Below are 27,541 nucleotides of genomic sequence, written 5' to 3'. Positions count from 1 at the left end.
TTTAGTTTGTTGATCTTTTTCGGTTTTTTCATTGTCCTTATTTTAGTTACTTCTACTCTGAACTTTATTTTCTTTCTGCTAACTTTTGATTTACATTTGACCCTTAAACAGTATATGGTTGAATTGCATGGATCCACTAATTTACAGAATATTTCAACCAAATGCAGATGAAAAATACAGCACTTGTGGAATGTAAAACCTGCGTATACAGAGGACGACATTTTGTAACCAAGGGTTCTGCAGGTCTGAATGCAGGATTTGAGTATGCAGATTTTGGTATACATAGGGGGTCCTGGAACCTATCCTCTCTGTATATCAAGGGATTGTTGTATTTGGCTTTTTTTTCCTTTTCCCTAGTTTCTTGAGCTATAATATTAGGTTGCTTATTTGAGATATTTCTTTTTTTCTTATTAAAGGCTTTTAGTGCTATGAATTTTCCTCCTAAAACTGCTTTGCTGCCTCCCATATATTTTGGTAAGTTGTGTTTCCATTTTCATTTGTCTCAAAGTATGTTAAGCATTTCTCTTAATTTCTTCTTTGACTCAATAATTGTTCAGAAGCATATTGTTGAATTTCTGTTTATTTTCCATGACTCCTTCCATGATTGATTTCTTGTTTTGTACCACTGTGGTCAGAAAAAAAACAATACTTGACATAACTTCAATTTTTTAAAATGTGTAAAAACTTTTTTTTTTTTGCCCAACATATATTCTATCCTGGAGAATATTCCTTCTGAACTTGGAAAAAAATATATTCTGTAACTGTTGGATGAAATATTCTGCCTATGTTTGCTAGGTTCATTTCAACTAAAGTATGCTTTAAGTCCAATGTTTCTATATTGAGTTTCTGTCTGAATGATCTGTCTGGAGTTGAAAGTGGGTTACTTAAATCCCCTACTGTCACAGTCTAGGTCTCACTTCAGATCCTTTAATATTCATTTCATATATTTAAGTGCTCCAGTGTTGGGTGCATATACTTCTCTATCACTATGTAATTATCTTATTTTCCTTTTTTTAATATATTTTGACCTAACATGTACTTTGCCTGTTATAAGTATGGCAGGAGGAGGTATCCCCTTCCTGCCCTCCTTTGGTATCTGTTTGCATGAATATTTTGTTCTGTCCCTTCACCTTCAGTCTGTAAGTGTCCATTAAGGTAAAGTGAATATCTTGTGGGCAGCAACCTATAGTTATATCTTTTTTTTTTTCATTATTATTAGATGGAGTTTCACCCTTTTTGCCCAGGCTGGAGTGCAATGGCAGGATCTCAGCTCACCGCAACCTCTGCCTCCCAGGTTCAAGCGATTCTCCTGCCTCAGCCTCCCACGTAGCCGGGATTACAGGCATGTGCCACCACGCCTGGCTAATTTTGTATTTTTTAGTAGAGACAGGGTTTCTCCATGTTGGCCAGGCTGGTCTTGAACTCCCGACCTCCCAAAGTGAGGGGATTACAGGTGTGAGCCACAGCGCCCAGCCGTTTTGTTTGTTTTTTGAGACAGAGTCTCGCTCTGTCACCCGGGCTAGAGTGCAGTGGTGTGATCTTGGCTTACTGCAAGCTCTGCCTCCCGGGATCACTCCATTCTCCTGCCTCAGCCTCCCGAGTAGCTGGGACTACAGGTGCCCACCACCATGCCTGGCTAGTTTTTTGTATTTTTAGTAGAGATGGGGTTTCGCCGTGTTAGCCAGGATGCTCTCGATCTCTTGACTTCATGATCCACCCGGCTTGGACTCCCAAAGTGCTGGAATTACAGGCATGAGCCAGCACGCCTGGCCCCTGTTTTGTTTTGTTTTAGTAGCCACTGTTTTTTTTTTTTTTGTTTAATGCCTTTTGATTGGGAAATATAATCAATTTGTGTGACTGACAGGTAAGGACTTATTCCTGTCATTTTGTTAGCTGTTTCTTGGTTATTATGTGTATCCTTTGTTTCTTTATTCTTGTCTCTTTTACTGTGTGGTCTGACAGCTTTCTGTCATAATATGCTTTGGATCTTTTGTGTATCATATGCTTTTGCTTTGTAGTTACCTAGAGGATTAGATAATTACCATATCTGAACAAGCTACTTTATGCTGATAACAACTTGATTTTTGATTGTATATACAGATTCTATACTCCCCCTCCTCTCATGTTTTATGTTTTTGGTGTTACAATTAACAATTTTTATAATTTGTATGTTTTCACAAATTGTTATAATTTCAGTTGCTTTTAATTAGTTTTGCATTTTAACCTTAATTCTAGATATTTAATGGTGGTTTTACTAACCACCATTGCAGTATTAGTGTTTTGGATTTGACAATGTATTTTTACCAGTTGTTTTTTTTTTTTTTTTTTTACTTTCACATTTTAATATTATGATTTCGTGTCTTCTTTCTTCAGCTTAAATAATTCCCTTTAGCATTTCCTATAATGTAGGTCTACTGGTGATATACTCTCTCACCTTCATTTGTCTGAGAATGTTTTATCAATATTTTTTTCTTTCAGGGTTGTGAATGTATCTTTCCACTCTCTTCTGGCCTGTAAGATTACAGATGAAAAATCTTCTGATAATACAACGAGAAGTTTCCTTTGTATGTAGTAATTCAGTTTTCTCTTACTGCTTTCAAAACTCTCCCTTTGTCTTCAAATTTTGACAATTCAATTATGACCTCTCCTGGTTTGGGTCACTGCCGTTATTTCTTTGTGTTTTCTGTCTTTCTCTTCTTTTTCTCCTGAAAACAAATATGTGTATGTTGTTTCACCTGATGATGTCTCATATATCTCTAAAGCTATCTTCACTCATCATTCCTTTCTTTCTTCTGCTGATCCAGATTAGAAGATTTTCTTGTATCTATCTTCTAATTCACTGACTTTTCTTCTTGATTTGTCTGCTGTTGAAACCCTCTATTGAATTTTCTAGTTGTTATAGTTTTCTTCACTTCTATGATATCTGACTGGTATTTTTTGTACTTTCTTATTGTTGAAATTAATGGGATTTTTTTCCTTGCATTGCTCTGCTGTCTTCGGAGGTCATCTTTGTTAATGCAAACTAAATATGGCCTGAGAAGGACTCTGTACTTCTATACTTGAGTCCCTGCAGATAAACTGTAACCTAGCTTAATAGTCAGACAAAATTGAAAACCTAACTTAGGAGTATGCGCCTGTAACAATAACTGAGTCTTGGCCAATCCCAGCGGCAATACTTCAACCACTCATAGACTGCTAAGTGTTCAAACTGTGTTCAATAAGGCAATGCCAACCTGTAATCAGTCCAGCTGTTTCTGTACCTCACTGCTGATTTCTGTACATCATTTCCTGTTTTTGTCTATAAATATTCTTCTACCACATGACTGCCCTGGAGTCTCTCTGAATCTGCTGTGATTCTGGGGGTTGCCCGATTTGTGAATCATTCATTGCTCAAACTCCTTTAAATTTAATTTGGCTGAAGTTTTTATCATCTTTATGAGCATTATTTTGAGTTCCCTGTTGGGTAGCTTCATTCTACTAAGACTGTTTTTTTTTAGAGATTTATTTTTTCTTTTATTTGGAATATATTATTTCCATGTTTCTTTTTCTTGATTTTTCTGTGTTGGTTTCCGCACATTGTATAAGAAATATGTCTCTCCCATTCTTTTCAGATTGTAGTTGTGTAGGAGAATTATCTCAGCAATCTATCTGGCCAGAAATTTTAAGATGCCTCTTCTAATCTTTGTGTTTGTCTGAATTGCTTTTTCTGTTTTTGGTAGTCCTCAGAAGATTATGATGTGCAATGTCCCATCAGCACCCAAAGACTGATAAGTTAGAAACCAGTTTCTCTAGATATAGCTGGAAAGGTTGGAGTATAAAGTTTTCCTAGTTCCTTCTATCTTCATAATGAAGCTAAACACAGGTGTTTGTCTCTCACTTTGCACTAAGCTGGGGAAAAAAATGTGAGGGGAAGGTCCATATTCATATTGTACCATCTGACCCTGAGGAGACAGCTACTGGAAGTCGTTCTGTTGTATGTCCAACCCTTTGTTTTCTATGGTCTTAGGAGACTCAGGAAGACAAAGTCCTGTAGACTCCCAGAACTAGATCATTAAGCAAACAGTCTCATGGGTGGAATCTAAAGTTGTGGCTTTGGTGCATGCATAAAGTGTTTCCAGGTAGAATGGCTAGACGTGGATTTATCACTGGGGTGAGCCAAAGAAAAGGCTTAGCATGAGCCAAGCTCCCACTCAGGCTGCTAGAGGGCTACTGTTGTGTCCCTGTATGGCTCCCTGAAGCAAGTTAGAAGCCAGGCCATCAAATAGCCTCTGGAAGATTGTATCATAAACCCCTGCTGGAAAGAAACAGGAAGTTGTTTTCAAGCCCTATCTCTGCATTGCTTTTAGGGGACAGGGCTCTTGAACATGTTTGCATGCCCACAAAAAACTGCCACTTTTTTCTCTGTAGTCTGGAGAGACTCACATATGCCTAATTTCCTCTGCTCTTGAAGTTGGTGAATTAACAGCCACACTATAGTTAGAGTGCTATATATGTTGTCCAAACCCTCATCTCCACAGAGAGAAGCAGGCTGTTTGGGATTCCTTCCTGATTTTATTTCACATACCGGGGTCCCTGGTCCATGCCTCAGTGTACCTCAGCTTTTTTTTTGCTGTTTTGATACAAATGTTTTCTTAGTTGATAAGAAAGAAGCCTCTTAACTCATTTCTGACTCTCTTGGATTGAATTAATATGTGAATAAATGTTTATTCGGAGTGCCTACTGGTAGAGAGAGTCAGGAGCCTTCTATTCTGCCATGTTGCAGAATAGAAGTCACCTCAAGCCTTCTACATTATTAATGTCCACAAAAAAACCTATGAGATGAATATTATTTTTCCCATTTGATAGACAAAAAATTTGGGACTAAGGAATGTCAAGTCAACTTCCATAGGTTACATATGTAATAGGTGATGGAGTGTATTAGTTCTCACATTGCTAAAAAGAGATAGCTGAGATTAAGTAATTTAAAAAGAAAAGAGGTTTAATTGGCTCATGATTCTGCAGGTTATATATGAAGTATGGCTTGGGGCATTTGCTCAGCTTCTGGGGAGGCCTCAGGAAACCCACAATCATGGTGGAAGGTGAAGGGGGAGCAGATATCTCATACGGTAGAAGCAAGAGAAAGAGAACAAGATGCAACATACTTTTAAGCAGCCAGATCTCATGAGAAGTCACTCACTATCATAAAGACAGCACCAAGGGGATGGTGCTAAACCATTATGAGAAATCCACCCCCATAATCCAATCGCCTCCCACCAGGCCACACCTCCTATACTGAGGATTATAGTTCAATATGAGATTTGGATGGGGACACATAACCATACTATATCATAGAACTTAGTTGATCAACTTTTGACAAACTCTTTATTGTATATATTATAAAATGTCATTTGACTTCATACCTATTTAAGAGTTCTGAATAGTTTCTAAGGTTTTTACTTTTTTTTTCTTACACAGTAACTTTTTTTTTACTTATCCAGTAACATACTTTAGACTAGTAGATTTACAATGCAGGGATAAAGAAGTTTGACAAGTAGGACTGAGGGAGAAGAGAAGAGTCATGATCAGAGAAAATGGATGCCAAATGTATTCCTGTGTTAGTCTTAGTGTCATTGGTACCACATAGGTTTTCATAGCTTCAAAATGCTCAGATTCTAAGCGATAAACTAATGATTATATCATTTCATTACTTAATATTAGATATGGTAATTTATAACTCTTAGGCCAACACTCCACAGTTTTCATAAAATATTTACAGAATGATTTCCATAAGCATATGGTTTTCTGTGATACTAGTTGATTGCCCTCCATCATGGCAACACCCTCAGGCTTTTGCATTAGGTTGACTGAGTGGCCTGACTTTTTAGTGGTTACAGTATCATTTTTTACATTTATCAGATAATCAAATTGCTTAAGAAATAATATCAAGTAGGATTATCCATGATCTATGTTTTGCTTTGGACCAACAGAGTATCTTAGAACCAGACTGTCTGATTTGAAAAAGAACTCAGTGATTTTCACAACTATGTATGGTCACCATCTTTCTGATGAGATGGACAGATATACAAGAAATATTAGGATAGATATATTAGGAAATATCTGGGTATAAAAGCAGCTCCTGCTATTAAGTGGTTGATTTTCCTTTCTGTTCTGACAATTGCAGGCTGTGTGTGAGGAGAAACATACGTTGCCTTTGATCTCACCTTCATACTCTGAAATTAGATATTCTCTTTACTGCAGGAAGAGAAAAAGTCAAATTGTTTTCTATCATTGTCTATGATTAAAAACAGAGGGAAGAAGAGGAGGGTAGGAAAGAAGAAAAGTGATAAAATACCCTATGTATTTGACATCCAAACTAACTTATCTCTGGCATACTGATTTAGGCAAGGGTCACCTTCTATGCTGAATTAGAAGGAATTGTTAATTATCATGTATTTTGAAACATAAATCAGGAAGCCCCTGAGAAATCCAAAATCATTACCTGACTACATATGTAGCTGTAAGTAATGACTGTTTGTAAAAGACTTCAAAGATGAAAAGCACTTTGAGTAACCCTCAATCATACAGAAGCAGGAAACCTAAGTAAATGAAAATATTAGAACATGAATGGATTATTTTAAACTAGAATAACAGGACTTTAAATGTGTGATTTTTTTTCTCTTTTCTTGGAATGTCAGTTAAAGTTACAAAGCTAAAATCAATATGCTAAGTATTCTAAATAGAGCTACAAACATATCCTATGGGACATAAGAAGAAAAGCTGCACTTGGTGGTTTGAGTATCATCTCTCCTGACATACCTCAAGCCTGTGTAAAAAAGAAAAGCTACTTTGAAAGGAATTTGTAGGACTAAATTTCCTTTTGGATTTTCTCTTCTCCCAAGAGAAGGAGGTATGTGCTCTGCTCTTCCCAAATCAAGGAAAGCAGAGCTTGCTAAGAGAACTGCTCAAAGACATGGGGTGCTTGCAAAATTAAAAAGATGGGCATTTTACTCAATGGATGGAAAAAAGAACTTTCTGTGGTCATCGGGAATAAGAAAAGGGACAAATTGGCAAAAGTTATGCATATATATACATCATTATTTTATTTTACCTTGGGACTTAGGGGATTTTGTGACAACAGAAATTTTGACCTACTTCCCCTATGAGCTTTGGTATCAGAAGTCTGACTAGAGCAGGCAACAATGGCAGAAAGGAGAAAGAGCAACAAATACTAGACAAAATATATTTTGAATCATTTATCAGAGCAAATATCCCCAAAATTCACTGACCCTAAAATGTGTTTTTCATAGAACTTAACACCAAACAAACTAGATGAGTTTTATTTTTATTTTAGAAAGTATACTGTTTGAGATTTTTACTTTAGGATATACTCATATTATTTTAAAATCCATGTTATGCATGATCAATAATTTAACCTTATCTCATTACTCACACCCAACTGCTTAGGAATTCATTCCCAAAATTAGTACTTGCTCTATTTTTTCCTTTCCACATTATGTGTATTCATTTTTTATACTTATAAGATTGCCAGATGCAAAAGTAGTAATCTCAACTGTTTTTGCTTAAACAAGTGGAGGTTTATTACTAGTATGACACATTCACAATGGCAATAAACCTATATCAGCAGATAGTGATCTTTAAAGACCTTCATGATCAGCAAGAAAACATCTTTCTGCCACTGCCCAGTGGTTGGTGCAGCAACTTCCAGAGGGCAGCCAGGAAGACATTTCAGAGGCTGACTTTCTGGTGGACATAAAAGACAAGGGTCCACTGTTGACTCCTTATTGCTTTGTTAATGTCAGTTTGTCAGTTTTTTTAATAGTGTTGGAAAGCTGGCATTCAGCCATTGGGGTAAGCATATAATACATTTCAACTCTGAAAATGGGGCAATACAATCAGATCCTGGTAGATCTGCAAACAAAATGCAAATTTATGGCCTGGGCTACTGCTGGTGTTGTACTGACTAGTGATTCTGGTTGGCAGAGGAGGGACTAGAAATTACCTTGCCCTGAAAGCTACACAATACCTATTCTAAAAATAAACAAGGTTTCTTGACTACAAAGGTCATTTTTATTACTATAAAGGTTAAGACAAATGTTCCTCTCTAGAAGTTTATAATGACAAAGTATCAGGTTTGTGTAAATTTATACTTGAGTATGTGTATGTAAAATCTTTGTAACAGGTTTTGAAAATTATAACACTAACACCTCTAAATTTTTTATGTACTGGAAGCAAGAGCTTGACCTAACTTTATCAATTAAATCATCTGCCTCTTTTAGTCAAAACTAATGTGATTTTGTAATTACTTAACGTTAATCAGTTTCTCATAGTGTTTGATGTATTTGAATATTATGAGAATAATGTGAGGTTCTACTTTCTTGCACAAACTTCATGAGACACAATCTTGGGATGCTGTTTTAAACCAGTGAAAACATAAGAGTAAGATCCAAAGTGACTTAGGGTCACATTTGGACTTTATTACCTACTAACTCTTATAGCCTCAATTCATTAATGAAAAAGAAATTTGATATTTTTCAGATTTGTTGTGAGAATTAGATTATGTGCTTATGTGTCTGTGTAAGATAGCTAATCAAATATTAAATCTGTTAATACTCTTAGTTTTAGATTTATTTTAAATTACCTAGCATAAGGCAAGATATCTTTCTTTGAAGTAAAATTTTAATGAGCTGTCTACCACCTTTTTTCCCTGTGTGATCTGCTCTGATAGTTTAAATCAATCAATTTCTTCAGCAAATATTTATTGAAAGTCTATGATGATGCTAAATATAGTGATGCTAGTTACTGTAAACATTAAACAGATGAACTGAAAATTGATTCCAGATTTTAAAATGTCATGGCCAGGTGTAGTGGCTCACACCTATAATTCCAACATTTTAAGATGCAAAGGCTGAATGATCCCTTAAGGCCAGGAGTTTGAAACCAGCCTGGGCAACATAGCAAGACCCCTTCTGTACAAAGATAAACCTATTAGCTGGGCATGGTGGCACACACTTGTGGTTCTAGCTACTTGGGAGTCCGAGGTGAGAGGATCGCTTGAGCCCATGAGTTTGAGGATTCAGTGAGCTGTGATTGTGCCACTGTACACCAGCCTGAGTGATAGTGGAGGACCCTGTCTCTTAAAATAGTCAGAATTTAATATGAAGTCTGGGCACGCTGGTTCATGCCTGTAATCCCAGCACTTTGGGAGGCCGAGGTGGGAGGATCACTGGGTCAGGAGATCGAGACCATCCTGGCTAACACGGTGAAATCCCGTCTCTACTAAAAATACAAAAAAAAATTAGCCGGGCGTGGTGGCGGGCGCCTGTAGTCCCAGCTACGTGGGAGGCTGAGGCAGGAGAATGGCGTGAACCCCGGGGGGCAGAGCCTGCAGTGAGCCGAGATTGCGCCACTGCACTCCAGCCTGGGTGAAAGAGCGAGACTCCGTCTCAAAAAAAAAAAAATTAGCTGGGCGTGGTGGTGGGCACCTGTAGTCCCAGCTACTTGGGAGGCTGAGGCAGGAGAATGGCATGAATCCGGGAGGTGGAGCTTGCAGTGAGCCAAGATGGCACCACTGTACTCCAGCCTGGGTGACAGAGCGAGACTCTGTCTCAAAAAAAAAAAAAAAAAAGAATATGAAATATATTCATAAATATTTTTACTATAAACAAAAAAGGATATTAAAGCAAAAAAGGACATAAAATTTAAAATGTGAAAAGTGATTAATTATAGCCACAAGTAAATATGAAATTTAGAAAAGTTTCTGGAGGCATGAATAAAGAAGATACATATACAGGAAATTTTAATTATAGAGGAGTATATGTCTTAGTCTGTTTTTGCTGCCTTAAGACAATACCACAGACTGGCTAATTGACAAATTTACATAAATTTATGTCTCACATAGTTCTGGAGGCTGGGAAGTCCAAGATCAACGTGTCAGCAGTTTTGTTGTCTCGTGAGGTTTCAGTGTCTGCGTACAAGGTGGTTCCTTGAATGCTGTCTTTCCTGAAGGAGAAAAATACTGTGCCCTTAATGTGGCAGAAGGGAGGAGGGCAAAAAAGGATGAAATTTCCATCAACGTGTTTTTTATAAGGGCATATAATAATTCATGAGGGTGAAGCCCTCAATGCTCAATCCCCTCCTAAAGTTCACACTTTCTAATACTGTTTCATTGGGGATTGAATTTCAACATGAACTTTAGTGAGAACAAAAACATTCAAATCATAGCAGCATAAAAAAGACTTAGAGAAAGCCTTGAAGGTAAATAGAAAACAGCAAAATACTCATTTTTTTTTCTCTGAAGGAGATACGTTGTAGAGTAGATTAGAAGATGATATTGAAAGATAAGATTTGGACAAGATCATAAAGATCCTGAAATGCTAATTTAAGTGGTGTTTTATACGTTTTTCCTCATAATATTAGGCATGAGGCAGTCAGTCTCCAAGATAGTCTTTAATTCTGCTCCCTGCTGTTATTCATTCTTTTCTGTAGTCCTATTCTACACTGAATTAGGGATAGCCTTGTGTGATATACAGTGGAATGACACAATGTGACTTTGGAGTCTAGATAATAAAAGGCATTCTAGCTTCCTCTTTGGTATCTTGGATCACTGGCTCAGAGAAAGCCTGTACCATGTCATGAGAATCCTTAAGGAGTCACATGGAAATCTCCATGTGAAGAGAAACTGAGGCGTTTATCCAGCATTCAAAAGCTACACATTTCATAAGGGAGCCACCTTGGAAGTGCATCCTCCAGACCCATTTGAACCTTCATGTAAACCAAACCGAACAAAAACAAATAATCCAAGTCAGTATATTTACAAATGCTAAGACTTAACAGTAATCCATCTGTGTGCTATGATACATATACACACACTCACACCTCAATCTTAGGTCTAACACTATATGGTGTTTTTTTGTTTGTTTTGTTTGTTTGTTTTTGAGACAGAATCTCGCAGTGTCGCCTGCACTGGAGTGCAGTGGCACAATCTCGGCTCACTGCAACCTCCACCTCCTTACCTCACTTAAATCAGGTTTAAGTGATTCTCCTTACCTCACCCTCCCAAGTAGCTGGGATCACAGGCGCCTGCCACCACATCCGGCTAATTTTTTTGTATTTTTAGTAGAAACGGGGTTTCACTATGTTGGTTGGCCAGGTTGGTCTCAAACTCCTGATCTCATGGTCCACTTGCCTCAGCCTCCCAAAGTGTTGAGATTACAGATATGAGCCACTGTACCCATTATATGTTTTAATGTTATACAGGAAGTTGCTGGTAGAAATTGAGAATGGAATATTACATAAAAATCCTTTCTAGGACAGTTTTTTTTCCCCCAGTGGGACCCAGAGAACTATAATATATTATATACATAAATATATATAAGATATATATTATATACATAAAATATATAAAATATATATAAAATATATTATATATAATATATAAAAATATATATTATATAAAATATATTATATATAATATATAAAAATATATATTATATAAAATATATACTATCTATTATATATTATATAAAATATATACTATCTATTATATATTATATAAAATATATACTATCTATTATATATTATATAAAATATATACTATCTATTATATATTATATATTATAAATATAAAATAATTTTATATTTTATATTTATAATATATATATTTTATATTTATAATATATATTTTATAATAAATATAAAATATATATTATCTATAATATATATTATACAATATATTATATAATATATATTATCTATAATATATAAAAATATAATATATATTACATTTGGAGAAAAACAAAATGCAATGATTAGAGATGGAATCAATGAGAGGGAGAAGGAAGGCTCTCTGGCCTGTCATGAATTTTCTATCGCTGTCCTCAAGTTTCACCAGTATCTTGGTGGTAACACTTAAGAATGGTAGCTTCAGAAGAGACCAGAAAAATGGGGCACTTATTTTACCACAGCTCTTCAGGTAGTCCAGATCCTGCTGAAGTTGGTTAGGTACAATTAGATTAACACCATATCTGGGCTGATCCTCAAGACATGTCTGGAACCCAGGAAATGAAATAAAATGATATATAGTGAGCACTAACCTATATGACAGTACTAAGCCAAGTGGGCAAGTATGCATTGTGAGACAGAAGCATTAGTGTTTCCTTCTTTTTTTTTTTTTTTCTTGAGGTGGAGTTTTGCTCTTGTTGCCCAGACTGGGGTGCAATGGCGCGATCTTGACTCACCACAACCTCCGCTCCTGGGTTTAAGTGATTCTCCTGCCTTAGCTTACCAAGCTGCTGGGATTACAGGCGTCCACCACCATGCCCGGCTAATACTTTGTATTTTTAGTAGAGACGGGGTTTCTCAGTGTTGGCCAGGCTGGTCTCGAACACCTGACCTCAGGTGATCCACCCGCCTCAGCCTCCCAAAGTGCTATGATTACAGTCGTGAACCACCATGCCTGGCCTAGTATTTCCTATCACCTGTGGAAATCATACTATCATATATCTATTATGTGGTCAGTCTTCAACAGTAGGTTTGACTGACTGAAAACCTTTGTATTCTTACACCTCCAGCATGAAGTCCTTGATATTCTTGCAACTCTAGCATGATTCCTCTGTTTCCTAAACCCTGGCTATTTTCTAGGACCCAAGTAGCCTTGAATTTTCTTAGTTCTGGGTGTCAGACTTCAGACTCAGCCTCTTCCATAAGCCTGAAAAATTTCTCCCTATTTCTATATTTAACTTATTCAATGTGATATTTTAATTTTTAAAAACTCTTTGCTAAAGCATAAAATGTTTGATAGACATGATGCAAGGTCTTAGTGAAATTCATTTGAAAGAGCCCCTTAAAAGTATAAAATAACCATACTTCTCTGATTAGCCACTAAAGCACTATTTCCTATTTTTCCAACTTTAACTACTTTCACACATCTAATTATGAGGCACAGGAAGATTTCTTGTGTGTAGAGCTCAAAAGGAATGCTTTAAGGATGCTGGAAAACCAGTGCAGCTGTCATGGTGACACCTCTCCAGCTGTGAGGACAGAGAGAGTGGGATGGCAATAGTCTTCCCTCCTTGGAGCTTTCAGATGCCTGGCAGCAACCAATCTGTGCCCAGAATCCTAGGGGCAAAGAAGAGGAAGTAGCTAGGTAGCAGCCTAATAACATTTTGCTTAAGCCATCTGGTTCTAGAATGTGAAATGCAATGCTTGAGGAATACAGAGTAGGCAGGAGAAATGAGGGCTTTTAACATCAATAAGAAAAAAAAATTCAATTTGAAAAATATCCTAACTCACCTCTGGCTACCTTTCCTAATCCCTCTTTAAGCCAACCCTGATTATTATGTAAAATATACTATTTTTACAATAAACATCATATTTGATACTGGTAATCATATTAGTAACAGCAGTGGAATCGAACAAGTGATTTGTAACTAGAGGTTTGGTAATAAGGGAAGAAAGCCTTTGTATTTTGAAATAATCGTGACTATCTGTTAAAATAGCACTTCCAGGTTTTGTCATTGTCCGCCTCCTCATCACCCTTTTCCCAATCCGCATCTTGGGCAGGCCCTGATATAATCCCCTTCACTTTAATCAGGCAACCCTTTGTAGAATGAAACTTCTTGTTGAGAAACTGCAGTTCTCTGTTTCAAAGAGCAATGGTGTAGACTGCATGTTGTTAGCAGCGGTAGTGTTACATGACATTTCAATCGACTATAACAAGGTTGTCCTTTTCTCTCTCCCTGCCCCCACAAGAAAGGCTCTTGAGGGGAAAGAAGGTCAAATATATCAAGTCTACAAAAGTTTCAGACATATTCCTAATGAATGTATTTCCAGATTATTTTGTCCATTATTTTCATAGTTTACTTTTGAGTATTGATGATAAACTATTACCCAAACATCAACTCACAATGATTCCCTAACCTAGGCTCTTGTGGAAGTAAACACAAAGGATCCCAGGAACTCTTAGGTAGCTAAGTGCACTTTTGTTAACTGAAGACTTATGAATCTTGATATTATTTGGATATTTGTCCCCACCCAAATCTCATGTGGGAGGTGGGGCCTGAGGGGAGGTGTTTGGGTTGTGGGAGCAGGTGCTGTCTTCCATAGTGAGTTATCACAAGATTCGGTCATTTAAAAGCATGTGGCACCTCCCCACCCACCCTTTCTCTCACTTGCTCCTGCTTCTGCCGTGTGATGTGCCTGCTCCCCTTCGCTTTCCACCAAAATTGTAAGCTTCCAGAGGCTCCCTAGAAGCAGAGCAGATGCCAACACCATGCTTCCTATAAAGCCTGAAGAACCATGAGCCAATTAAAAGTCTTTTCTTTGTAAATTACCCAGTCTCAGATATTTATTAATAGCAATGCAATAATGTCCTAACACAAATGTACTCCTTGTATGCAGAGGATCTAAAAGAAAGGAGAGACATTCAGTTGAACTGTGTGTGTATAGGGAGATGTAAGCATGTGGATGTTGGCATGCTTATTTGTGTTTGGGGAGGCAGGCAATTTTCGGAAAAGAAACAAGCGTAAATTGGGCACTGTATAATAATCCATCATTAAGGTCACTGGTAGAATTTCAGGGTGGTTGCAATCTTGATGAAGTCATAGATCTTAACCTCACTCAGTTTTTTCATTAAAATGGGTGTCATGCATGTGCAGTAAAAGTGTGAGTGCTCCCAGCTACTCGGAGAGGCTGAGGCAGGAGAATGGCGTGAACCCGGGAGGCGGAGCTTGCAGTGAGCCGAGATCGGGCCACTGCACTCCAGCCTGGGTGATAGAGCAAGACTCCGTCTCAAAAAAAAAAAAAAAAAAAAAAAAAAAAAAAAAAAAAAAGTGTGAGTGCTTTGCAAAGTGTAAAATACCTTAATAATGTTTTTAAAAAGCTATTATGTCTATTATCCTAAAGTATATATCCATCTTCTCTAACATTCCAATCAAATCCAAGAAAACAAAACAACATGAAAATATTTACTTTGAAAATCCTGGTGAACTTGTCTCTTCTCTAGCCTCTCTTTCACTTCCTGCCAGAAAATTCACTGACTTAACATAAGAAACTTAACTTTAACCTTACAGGATTCTGGCTTAAGACTTAAATGTATACACTATTTGTTGAAAATATCTCCATAATTATGGGATAATAATGTCTCAGAAGACAAGGATATTAACATCAACCCCATTCTATCTTAGGAGCACTGACTCAGAAGTTAGGTTGGCTAAATTTGAATCTTGTTCTTTCCATTTGCTCTTGTATAATCTACCTAATATTTCCTTGCCTCAATTTTGGTCATCTGTATCTGAGAAATAAGAATTCTTTCTAGGATTCTTGAAAAAAATTAATACATGTAACTCAATAATAGTGTGTGGTAAATAATCAATTCTCAACATTTAGATTTATTATAAATTGTTTAAGTCTGTTTTCTACAACTTTTGAGTCTTTTCAACCTCCTCACCTTATGATCAATAGTCATAAAAGAGTGACATCAATATGAGTTTAATCCCCCTAATTCTTAAATTATTAAGGTTTGATCAATGGTATTAATACCATGGTTTCCAGTTATTGACTCTGGCTTTGTAAAACACATCTATCTGAAGTGTCTATCCAATAATAGATGCATCTGAAGCTTTTCTGCATTAGTTTCTTATATTCTGCTCTTCTAAGATGGCCGCAGATTTTCTGAACTGGTTCAATGCCTTTTTTTCCTCTGGAATTTTAGCTTCACAAATTGTAGATATGATAAGTCTATAAGAAATTGATGAGGAAATTAGAGAGCAGCCAGAACTTAATATGGTGCTGAGCATGAGACAGTCTGAGGAAAACAGGATGAATTGATAAAAAGAAAAAAATGCTCCAAATAATGTTTATGAAGGCAGTCAGAAGATTGTTTAATGAGCTCCAGGAAAACCATCTGAAACAGAGGAAGGAGCAAAGCAAGTCTCCAAGTGTGGTATTATATGCCAAAGAATTAGCAAAGACATCTTACCTTCACATTCCTTAGGAGCCGTCTCAGTGATTTAACATGTCACAGAGATTTTAATGACACAGTACTGAAGCTTTAATTAATTTTTTCATCCATATGCAAGCACTCAATTAAAGCTCTGCCTCCTCCCCATATGCTCTAAGAGTTGCTAGTTACATTTCAATTTGATGCATTGGTGCAGTGGTATAATGTTAGGAGTGGTTTTATTTACAAATGAGGTCAAAAGAATAAAAGACTTTTTAAGAATCTGAGTTGCTTAGTACAATGAGAAAGACACAAAACCTATTGCATCACTGGATCTCAATCAGGGATGATTTTCCTCCCCCTTCTCTGGGGATATTTGGCAATGTCTATAGACACTTTTTGTTATCATAACTGTCAGTCCTACTAGCATTTAGTGGGTAGAAGGCAGGTATGCTGCTAATCATTCTTTGGTGCACAGAACATCCTCTCACAACAAACTATCAGGATCTTAGCAGTGCCAACATTACTACTACCCTGTAATAAGTAGTTCTTTATGAAGCATTTGCTCTGTACTGAATAAGCTCCATTATTTCTAACTAACTATATATAAATAATAACTATTTTTAAATTTATTTCACTGGAAATCAAATTATCTAGTTGAGTTCAACTCTATAATAGGGCGAGGCAGGAGGTAGAGTGGGATAGAAGGAAGGGTTAAGAGTCTGTTTCTATTTCTATCAAATAGATGGTCTATATTAGAAATGAGAAATGGGGAAAAGAACACATTTTCTTATGATTTGATAATGAACATTTTGAAAATAACTGTAAGGAAGACAGAAATTCATGTTGAGGATGGCACCACTGCCTGCAATTATAGCCAAAAGATATAAGAAGGGATTGAAATTTTGCTTAGTAGGTTTCTAAAAAATACTATTATTTTAGTAGTCTTCTGGCACTTAAGTTTTTTTTTTTTTTTTTTTAAAACTTAATATTTAGGCTACATCAGCCTTCTAGAAATACAGTCACTGTAAGGAGTTACAGTTGAAGAGAATCAGCAAGAAGGGCTCCTGTTACTTACTCACTATTGCCTTTGCTCTCAGCATCTCTATGAATGAAAAGTGGGTGAATAAAATCTAACAGCAGATATAAAAACTTTCTATGAAGACAGATAAGATTTAACAAAGACAGATATATGCTTGAAAAACTCTTGAAAATATTAGATCAGGAGTTTTTTCAGATATCTGAAAAAATACATTTAGGCAAATACAAAGAAAATACTTTTTTGTCCCTATTTACTAGAAAGACAAGCAGAAAAAAGAATTCAAAAGTCTGTGACTTAAAAATTAGTTTATATAAGATTCTGCAAAGCTTGAATCATGCCAAGCCTCTCTTTTATCTTCAATGGCACAGAATGCAGAAGATACAGACTCCCTACAAGCAAAAAGTGTCTTCTAGGGAAAATAAGAAATTAAGGATAAACACTTCCCCAAATTCCCTCCAATTTTTTATTTTTAAAAAAAGATAGATCTTCCCCTGTATAGGAGGAGGTCATCAATTTTAGAGACTAATTCCACCTTAATGAGTTAATATCTCCAATTTCAACCACTGCTCCTTATGAACCTTCCTGGAATCATGGGTTAGCAGTTTGGTTTTTGGGCTAAAACGTTCCAGAAGACTAATAAAATAACTTATATCAGTACATTATTTAAATTAACTCTTAAGATCTCACTTTCTATTAGACCATCTTCACTGATTTTTTATCCACATTGTCTAAGTTAATATATATTATGTAATCTTATATACATTAAGTGGCGGAAATAATCCCAAGCTACAATGTCAACTATAGAGATATGCCCTTTATTTGTGCATGAAACTTCTATCAAATTCAAAGGAGAAACTATGTACAATTTAGAAAAGTAAAAAATATCAAACATTTATCTTGGAAGGTGAAATCTAAAGAAAGTACAAAAAGTTCAATATTTATTATATTATGCATCAATCAGTATAATCTAGTATTATGAGATACTCAGAGTTAAAGTTCCTTCAAGTTTTTGTCCATTTCAGCACCTGTCAAATTGAATGAATTGCATATTCCATGCTGTTTAAAAAGTCTAAATATTTAAAAGCATACAAGATTAACACATTATTGGCCCTAAATTTCAACTGATAGACCTTAGAGCAGTTACCCTAAGGAAAATGACTTTCCTTGAAGCCAATACTTAGTCTAATCCAATTTATGCTTTTTATTGTCGAAGAATATAGACTCTGTAATACAAAACTAGACTAAGAAATATTTTGTTTACATTTTCCAGTACATGCACCTATGCCCGTTTTCCAGAGCTTATGACCTATAAAATTTTAGTAAATTAAAAGAAATCACTTATTAAGAGGTTAATCATTGCATTGAGAATGAAAGATACCTATAGGGGAATAAAATACTTACTGGGGTGATTAATGGTGATATTTAATATTTGTTTTCTTCTTTTCTGGATACATGTTGAGATTACACTTTCTAGCACTCTTGTGGTAGTGTGGCTCCATAAGACTGGTCATGATTAATAATTTGTGAGCAGGAGTAATGTGTGTCACTTATGGGACCTTTATTTTTCAGTATAAAATCACCCAGAGCTCTATTTTTTTCTGCATGTCTCTTGGTAATACTCCAGATAGCAGGTGCTCTATCAGTCTGAGTCCCAGAGTAAAGAAGTGAAAGAGGAAACTGATTTTCGCGGCTGGAATAATGCTTTCCATGTTTTGAAGGGGCAAAGCATTTGTCAAAACTATTGTTTGTGTTTATTTGGGAAGCAGATAAGGTACTGTAGTACACAAATTTATAGCCCCCTAAAGCTGTCAGTGTTCAAATCCTCAGAACCTGCAAATATGTTACCTTGAAGGGCAAAAGACTGTGGATGTGATGAAGTTAAGTTTCTTGAGATGGGGAGATTATCCTGGATTATCCAGGTAGTCCCAAAGTAATCAGAAGGGGATTTATAGAATGAAAATGGGGGTAAAAATCGGAAGGGAAATATGCAGAAGTTGACATGATTCTCTTTGAAAATGGAAGAAGGGGGCACAAGCCTAGGAATGTAGGTAACCTCTAGAAACTAGAAAAAAAACATGAAAACAGATTATCTCCTGGAACCTCCAGTAAAAATGAAGCACTGATTTTAGTCCTGTAAGAACCATATAGAACTTCTAACCTCCAGAAATGGAAGACAGTATATTTGTGTCATCTAGCTGATTTGTTCTTCTTTGACACGATTCTAAGTGTGATGGCACGTCACGAAAGACATGGATCCGGAAAGTACTTTCCAGGACCATGATGTAAACCAAGGAAAGCAGATAGAGATGAGAGAAGATTAAAGCCCATAGAGAATCAAGTTTCTTTATCAAAGATTATAGTAAAAGCAGTTGGGATAATTAAGAGGCCAAGAAGGAGATGAATAAGCTACCTTTGTGAGGCAACCACCAATGCCACCAAGACATTCTGTGTCTCAAGGAGTAGACATATTTTTTAATCAAACCAAATCTTATGGTTACTAGAAGATAAACATTAGTGTTAGTAGCTCTTTGATCATCCTTTGATAGTCTTTCAAACTCATTTTTTTGGTAGAGGAATATCAGAGTATGGTGTGCCAAGCCAGTAAAGCACACAACTGACCTTGTCTAGTGTCTTCAGTAAGATGCAGTAACCCACCACAGTGATGCTGGTACCAGTAACATAGTACATGTGTGTAGATGCATTCACCAGCGTATATAATTGCCTGGCTCACTGTAAGTCCTCAATACATTTTTGGGGGCCACATATATAACTTGTTTGACTAGAGAAGTGTGCAGTTTCCCAGGCTGTGTATTTTATTTCCTGCCAGATTGTTTCCAATTGCAGTTGTAAGGCTGCATTTAAAAAAAAAAAGTGAGATAGATTTGGCTCTATCACGTTTCTTTGCTATGGTGTTTAGTTGCTGGTTCTTTTTGCTTGCCATACATTGAGAACAGAATTCAAATTGTTAACTGAGCAAGACAAGCTCCTATGTGAGTAGAATTTTTGGTTTTGCTTCATTGGAGTGGGCGATTTTATTTTTCAGTGCGTGCAATATAGGGTTGTGATGCCATAATGATGCCTTCAGTTTCCAGTACTGTTAGGGATTATTCTCTAGAGTACAAGTCCCATAGGCAGAGATCACCTTTGCCGAAGGTTTTGTCTTATTTTAAATTTCAGGATACACATGCAGGTTTGTTACATAGGTAAACGTGCCATGGTGATTTTTAATGATAGGTTGGCAACTCTTAGTTATTGGAAGTATTATTTGTCATGGTGCAGCCATGAGTTAGGGTAGACAAATATTTTAATGGAGATGATCATACTTTTCATGTATGGGAATTGTTCAGTTGTAGCCAAAATCCAGTGTTATTCTGTAGTCTGTATTCAATATCATGTGTCCCCTATCCATCAGCATTTTGAGTTTAAAAAGAAAAAGATGCTGCCTGAGATATAGTAACTTGAAAACAATCAAAATCTTTGGATGTCTCTAATACTTTCAGATTTGGGGGATTTTCTACACAAAGCATGAGCCATGGAGGGACATCACTACATGGGAGCTTGTTAGAAATACAGAAATATATTTAAGTCCTACACTGTGTTAGTGTGTTCTTGAGTCACTATAAAGAAACACCTGAGACTGGGTAATTTATAAAGAAAAGAATTTGACTGGCTCATGGTTCTGCAGCCTGTAGCTTCTGGTTGGAAAGATTCCAGTCATGGCAGAAGGTGAATGGGTGCAGATGAGTCACATGGCAAAAGCCAGACCAAGGGGGTTGGGGGAGGTGCTACATTATTTTAAACAACCAGATCTCATGTGAACTAACTCAGCGAGAACTCACTTATCACCAAGGGGATGGTGTTAAATCATTCATGAGGTATTTGTCCCTATGTTCCAATCACCTCCCATCAGGCTCCACCTCTAGCATTTGGAATCACATTTCAACATGAGATTTGGAGGACACAAATATCTAAATCATATCACACACCAAACTACTCAGAATCTGTATTTTAACCAAATCCCCAAGTGATTAATATGTACATTGAAATTTGATAACCATTCTTTTATACTTCTCATTCTAAACAGTGACATTAATAATGAACATTGTATAAGTGCACTCAACCACAACCACACAAAACAAGATACAAGAAAACTAGGTACTTTTATTCCAAGATTCAAGGCTTATTTTCTAAATGTTGGCTTACAGGTGCTACTCTCAGACCAGAGGCCAGTGCATTCCTGAAGAAGCACTGAATGTAGAGCGGGATTTCTCTCACCAATTGCTAGAAGGTGTTCATCTCACTCAGTGGGCTAAAGAGAATCACCAGGTATGAGAGGTTGTCACAGACAAACTTAAAAAGCCATTTTCTTAACCTCCTTGTTTTGGACTAAAGTAAATTGAGTTACTTGCCTAGGGCATCAAATTGAAAGGAGGTGTGGAAAACTGAGATAGAGATATATAATATTTTAATGTAGCACCTTGTCCTCACTTGAATCACCCTAGTCTTGGCCCTGACTGAGATGCTGACATGTCTAAAATCTCATTTGTGGAAAGATCTAAAGATAAAACTTCCATGAATGTGGACATTCTTACTGACCTATGCATTGGTGTTTACTGTGGTGGGTTACTGCATCTTACTGAAGACACTAGACAAGGTCAGTTGTGTGCTTTACTGGCTTGGCACACCATACTCTGATATTCCTCTACCAAAAAATGAGGTTGAAAGACTATCAAAGGATGATCAAAGAGCTACTAACACTAATGTTTATCTTCTAGTAACCATAAATGCATTAAAAAAAAAACACGTAAGTACAATAATAAACTCTGCTGTCAAAATTCTCCATTTTTTTGCTAGTGAAAATCTAATAAACATTCTCCATATAATGCTTTTGAATCTTTATGGATAGTAGACATTGGATTTAAAAATGTATTATTTAATGATTTAGCAAAGAAACCCTTTTAGATACCAGGTTTACTGCACTGTTACATTTTTAGTGTAAGAAGTAAATCTTTTAAAAAATTTTCCTAAAGATCTTCGTTCTTGTTTTAATTTTCTAGAGTAGAAATATAGGTGAGATCAAGCCTGAGTGTTTCTAGAAATCCAAGAAAGCAGTATTTAGAAGTGAAATATAGGGTAGAGTTTACTGTTATATGGTTGAGTGGTGAGTCCCCAGCCAATAGAGCCAAACGACTTTGATAAAACAGATGATAGTCAAGAAGAGGCTTATTTCACCAGCAGCGAGCATGCCATAAATAACCACACACATGAGAGGTAGAAGAAGCAAATACTATTGCTGCATGTCTTGGTCAATGATAGATCTAGGAGAATTTGTGAAGTTTTGTGGAACAATCAATACTATGATGTCAATGTCGAAGTCAGTGTACACTATGCTTAATTCAACTGCTGTCCGAAGTAGATCCTGAGATGCTGAGTGTATTAGTCTGTTTTCATGCTGCTGAAAAAGACCCAAAACTGGGAACAAAAAGAGGTCTAATTGGACTTACAGTTCCACATGGCTGTGGAGGCCTCAGAATCATGGTGGGAGGCAAAGGCACTTCTTACTTGATGGTGGCAAGACAAAATGAGCAGGAAGCAGAAGTGGTTTAAACCCCTGATAAAACCCATCAGATCTCATCGCACTTATTTACTATCACGAGAATATTACAGGAAAGACCAGCCCCCATGATTCAATTACCTTCCCCAGGGTTACTCCTATAACATGTGGGAATTCTGGGAGATACAATTCAAGTTGAGATTTGAATGGGGACACAGCCAAACCATATTATTGAGGCAAAATTTTAGTGAGGTACATATATTGACTCATTTATCCTTATTTCAAGAAGGCATATGTTTTTCATCAGTAGGCATGATGTGGCTCAGAATGTGGACTGACTTAACATCACTGAATATATAGTCTTTCAGATTGACCAATATTGTAATTCTTATTTGACTCCCCCATTTTTCAGTGACTCACCCTTTCTTCATGGACAAAATCTTGCCTATTGTCTGGTATACTGACACTTCACTGTGAGGTCTTAAAACATCTTTCTAACTTTATCTTCTGCTGTGGGAAGTCAGGGACCCCAAACAGAGGGGCCAGCTGGAGCCGAGGCAGAAGAACATAAATTGTGAAGATTTCATGGATGTTTATCAGTTCCCAAAATTAATACTTTTATAATTTCTTAGGCCTGCCTTTACTGCAATCTCTGAACCTAAATTGTGAAGAGTTCATGGACATTTATCACTTCCCCAATCAATACTCTTAAACTTATGCCTGTCTTTACTTTAATCTCTTAATCCTGTTATCTTTGTAAGCTGAGAATGTACGTCACCTCAGGACCACTATTGTACAAATTGATTGATTGTAAAATATGTGTGTTTGAACAATATGAAATCAGTGCACACCGAAAAAAACAGAATAACAGCGATTTTCAGGGAACAAGGGAAGATAACCATAAGGCTGACTGTCTGTGGGGTCAAGCAGAATAAATCCATATTTTTCTTCTCACAGAAAGCCTATAGATGGATGTATGAGTAGGAAAAACATCACTGAAATCTTTTCCCAACAAGGAATAATAATAATTGATAACCCTGGGGAAGGAATGCATTCCTGGGGGTAGGTCTGTAGACAGCCGCTCTGGCAGTGTCTGTCTTATGTGGTTGAGATAAGGACTGAAATACCCCCTGGTCTCCTGCAGTATCCTCAGGCTTACTAGGATTGGGAAATTCCAGCCTGGTAAATTCTAGTCAGACCAGTTGTCTGCTCTGGAACCGTTTCCTGTTAAGATGTTTATCAAGACAATGCGTGCACAGCAGGACATGGACCCTCATCAGGGAGTCTAATTTTGCCTTGCCTTGTGATCTTTATTGCCCTTTGAAGCATGTGATCCTTGTGAGCTACTCCCTGTTCGTACACCCCCTCCGCTTTTAAAATCCCTAATAAAAACTTGCTGGTTTTGCAGCTCGGGGTCACCATCACAGTCCTACCAATATGTGATAACACCCCCAGGGACCCAGCTGTAAAATTTCTCTTTTTGTACTCTTTCTCTTTATTTCTCAGACCGGTCAACACTTAGGCAAAATGGAAAGAACCTACGTTGAAATATTGGGGGCTGGTTCCCCCGATAATCCATTATTTCCAAGTCTAAAATCTTCACACATACAGTAATCAACTCATTGACTCTGCAGAATCTGATGTTTGTGTTTTCATAACAAAACTGCACTTTCACAATATTCTATATTTATTTCTGAAATCTTGGTCTGACCAAGGCTTTTCCTCTTCCAGCTACAATTTTCTGAACATCCAAATACAAGGTGGTCTCATTCTCCTTTTCGTTTCTTATATATGAGCATTCACATAAGTAATAAGAATTTATTACCTTTTCAATAATGACATATTTTACTGTAATTTTGCTATTTTTTCCCTAATAAGTGTGCTGTATGCTTTCTCAACTGAAATGGAACACTTTCAAAGTTTGTCACATAGTCATCTTTCTTTATAATCTCCAAAATACATTTTGGCCTATGGCAGCACTGGGCTTTTCTCAGATCTTCAGCGCACAGAAATAAACCTCCATCCATCTAATTTACTCATTTTCCCTTCCCCTGCTATAAACCCCTAAAAACTGAAGTCCTTCCTGATGCCTTTCTCCTCCTTACATTCTACATAGAATTTAGGTTTAGAATTTATTAATTAGATATTTCACTAAATATCATGTTCAAATGTCTTTCTTTCTATTCCCGTTATCAGTATACTTAACCAACCACTACCACTGTTTCCAGGGACTATTCTAATAGCTTAGAAATCATTATTTTCCCAACCCATTATTCACACTACAGACAAAATGGGCATTTATAAACTTATCATTTGTTTGCGTCTTCTCTGATGTCTTTGAGCAATGTTTCATAATTCTCATTATAGAGATCTTTCACCTTCCTCTATTCCTATGAAGCTGTATTCCTTGGAAGAATCAGTATTATTAAAATGTCTATGCTGCCCAAAGAAATGTACAGATTCAATACTATGCCTATCAAACTATCAATGATATTTTTCACAGAACTTGAAAAAATTATTTTAAAATTTATATGGAACCAAAAAAAAGAGCCTGAATAGCCAAGGCAATCCTAAGCAAAAAGAACAAAGCTGTAAGAATCACATTACTCAACTTTACACTACAAGGCTACAGTGACCAAAACAGCATGATATTGGTACAAAACCAGACATATAGACCAATGGAACAGAATAGAGAGCTCAGAAATAAAGCCACACATCTACAACCATCTGATCTTTGCCAAAGCTGCTAAAAACAAGCAATGGGGAAAAGACTCCTTATTCAATAAATAGTACTGAGATAACTGGCTAGCAATATGCAGAAGATTGAGGCTGGACTCTTTCCTTACACAATATACAAAAATCAACTCAAGATGGATTAAAGACTTACATGCAAAACCTAAAACTATAAAAACCCTGAAAGACAACCTAGGCAATACCATCCTGGACATAGGAGTAGGCAAAGATTTCATGACAAACCAAAAGCAATCACAACAAAAGCAAAATTGACAAATGAAATCTAATTAAACTTGATAATTTCTTTTGCTGGGCAGCTCTTAACAGAGTAAACAGACAACCTGTAGAATGGGAAAAATTACTAAGAAACTATGCATCTTACAAAGGTCTAATATTCAGCATCTATAAGGAACTTCAATTTATAGGAGAAAAACAAAAAGTGGGCAAAACATGAGCAGACACTACTCAAAAAATGACATACATGCAGCCAACAAATATATGGGGAAAAAGTCCAATATCACTGATTGTTAGAGAAATAGAAATCAAAACCACAATCAGATACCACCTCACATGAGTCAGAATGACCATTATGAAAAGAAACCCATATCCACTGTTGGTGGGAGTGTAAATTAGTTCAGCCATTTGTGGAAAGCAGTATGGTAATTTCTCAAAGAGCTACAGGCAGGACTACCATTTGACCCAGCAATCCCATTACTGGGTATATACCCAGAGGAATATAAGCCATTCTACCATAAAGACACATGCATGCAAATGTTCACTGCAGCACTGTTCACAATAGCAAAAACTTGGAATGAACCTAAATGCCCATCAGTGAAAAATTGGATAAAGAAAATGTGGCTCATATACCCCATAAAGTATTATGCAATCATAAAAGGAACAAGATCATGTCTTTGCAGGAATGTGAATTGAGCTGGAGACTATCATCCCTAGCAAACTAATGCAGGAAGAGGAAACCAGATACCACATATTCTGACTTATAAATGGAAGCTAAGTAAGAACTTATGAACACAAAGAAGGAAACAGACACTGGGGTCTACTTGAGGTAGGAGGGTGGGACGAGGGAGAGGAGCAGAAAAGATAACTATGGAGTACTGGGCTTAATACTTGGGTGATGTGATAATATGTACAACAAACCGTCACATGTACCCACAAACATAAAATATCAAACTTATCAGAGCAACTAAATATATAAAGCAAATATTAACAGAACTGAAAGGAACAATAACTAGCAATACAATAATAGTAGAGAATTTCAGTACTCCCACTTTAAACAATGGATAGATTATTCAGGGAGAAAATCGGTAGAGAAACAGCAGATTTAAACAGCCTATACCAAATGGACCTACTGGATACATACAGAATGTTCTCTTCAACAGCAGCAGAATACACATTCTTTTCAAGTGCACACAGTAAAAAAAAGGAAAAACAAAAAAGTATCTGTAAATAAAAACAAAAACCTACCAAATCAAAGTGCACACACAACATTCTCCAGGATACATCATATGTGAAGCCAATAAACAAGTCTTAACACATTTAAGAAAATTAAAATAATATTGAATACAGTTTCTGACCACAATGGTATTAAACTAGAAATTAATAAGAGGAAAACTGGAAAATTCTCAAATAGGTGGAAATTAAACAATATACTTCTGAACAACCAGTGGATCAAATAAGAAATTAAGAAAAATAAAATGTTGAGACATAAAAATAAAAATATGACATAACAAAATGTATTGCATGCAGCAAAAGCAGCTCTGAGAGAAGTGTATAGTAACAAATGCCTAAATTAAGAAAAAAAGAATGATCTCAAATAAGCAACCTAACTTTATAGAATAAAAAACTAGAGAACAAAACAAATTAAGCAAAATTCAGTAGAATAAATCCAATAATAAAGATCAGAGCAGAAATAAAAAAAAGACTAGAAAAACAATAGAAAACATCACGGAAACTAAGGCCTTTATTGATAAACTTTTAGACTGAGAAAAGACTAAAACAAAATTATAAATGAAAGACTTTGCAATTGACAGAACAAAAATGCAAGAGATCATGAGATACAAGGAACAATTATATACCAACCAATTAAGTGACCAAGAATAAACGGATACATTCATATTAATAGAAGCATGCAACTTAACAAGCCAAAATTACAAAGAAATAGTAAATGTGAATGAAACAATAACTAATAAGGAGATTGAATCAGAAAGCAAAAACTTTGCAACAAAGAAGAAAAGCCCAGGACCTGATCGCTTCACTG

The 27,541-nt window shown here is 36.3% G+C and overlaps 1 long non-coding RNA gene across 4 annotated transcripts in view; it reads right to left on the bottom strand.

Annotated features, from left to right (window-relative positions):
• LOC134732324 (uncharacterized) overlaps positions 1–27,541 on the bottom strand; it is a 364,373-nt gene that overhangs the window by 13,804 nt on the left and 323,028 nt on the right. For 2 of the 4 annotated variants that reach the window (XR_010115360.1, XR_010115361.1), the window contains exon 2: positions 9,895–9,999. The exons of 1 other annotated variant lie outside the window; for it this stretch is intronic. This is a non-coding gene — a long non-coding RNA (uncharacterized lncRNA). Of the gene's footprint in view, positions 1–9,877; positions 10,000–27,541 lie in introns of all 4 variants that reach the window. One more of the 4 variants, XR_010115362.1, reaches the window with a different exon arrangement.

This window comes from Symphalangus syndactylus, chromosome 14, assembly GCF_028878055.3.
Source record: "Symphalangus syndactylus isolate Jambi chromosome 14, NHGRI_mSymSyn1-v2.1_pri, whole genome shotgun sequence".
NCBI classification, from domain to species: domain Eukaryota; kingdom Metazoa; phylum Chordata; class Mammalia; order Primates; family Hylobatidae; genus Symphalangus; species Symphalangus syndactylus.
Note: the sequence above shows the minus strand (reverse complement) of the source record. Positions and strands in the feature narration are given on the sequence as shown.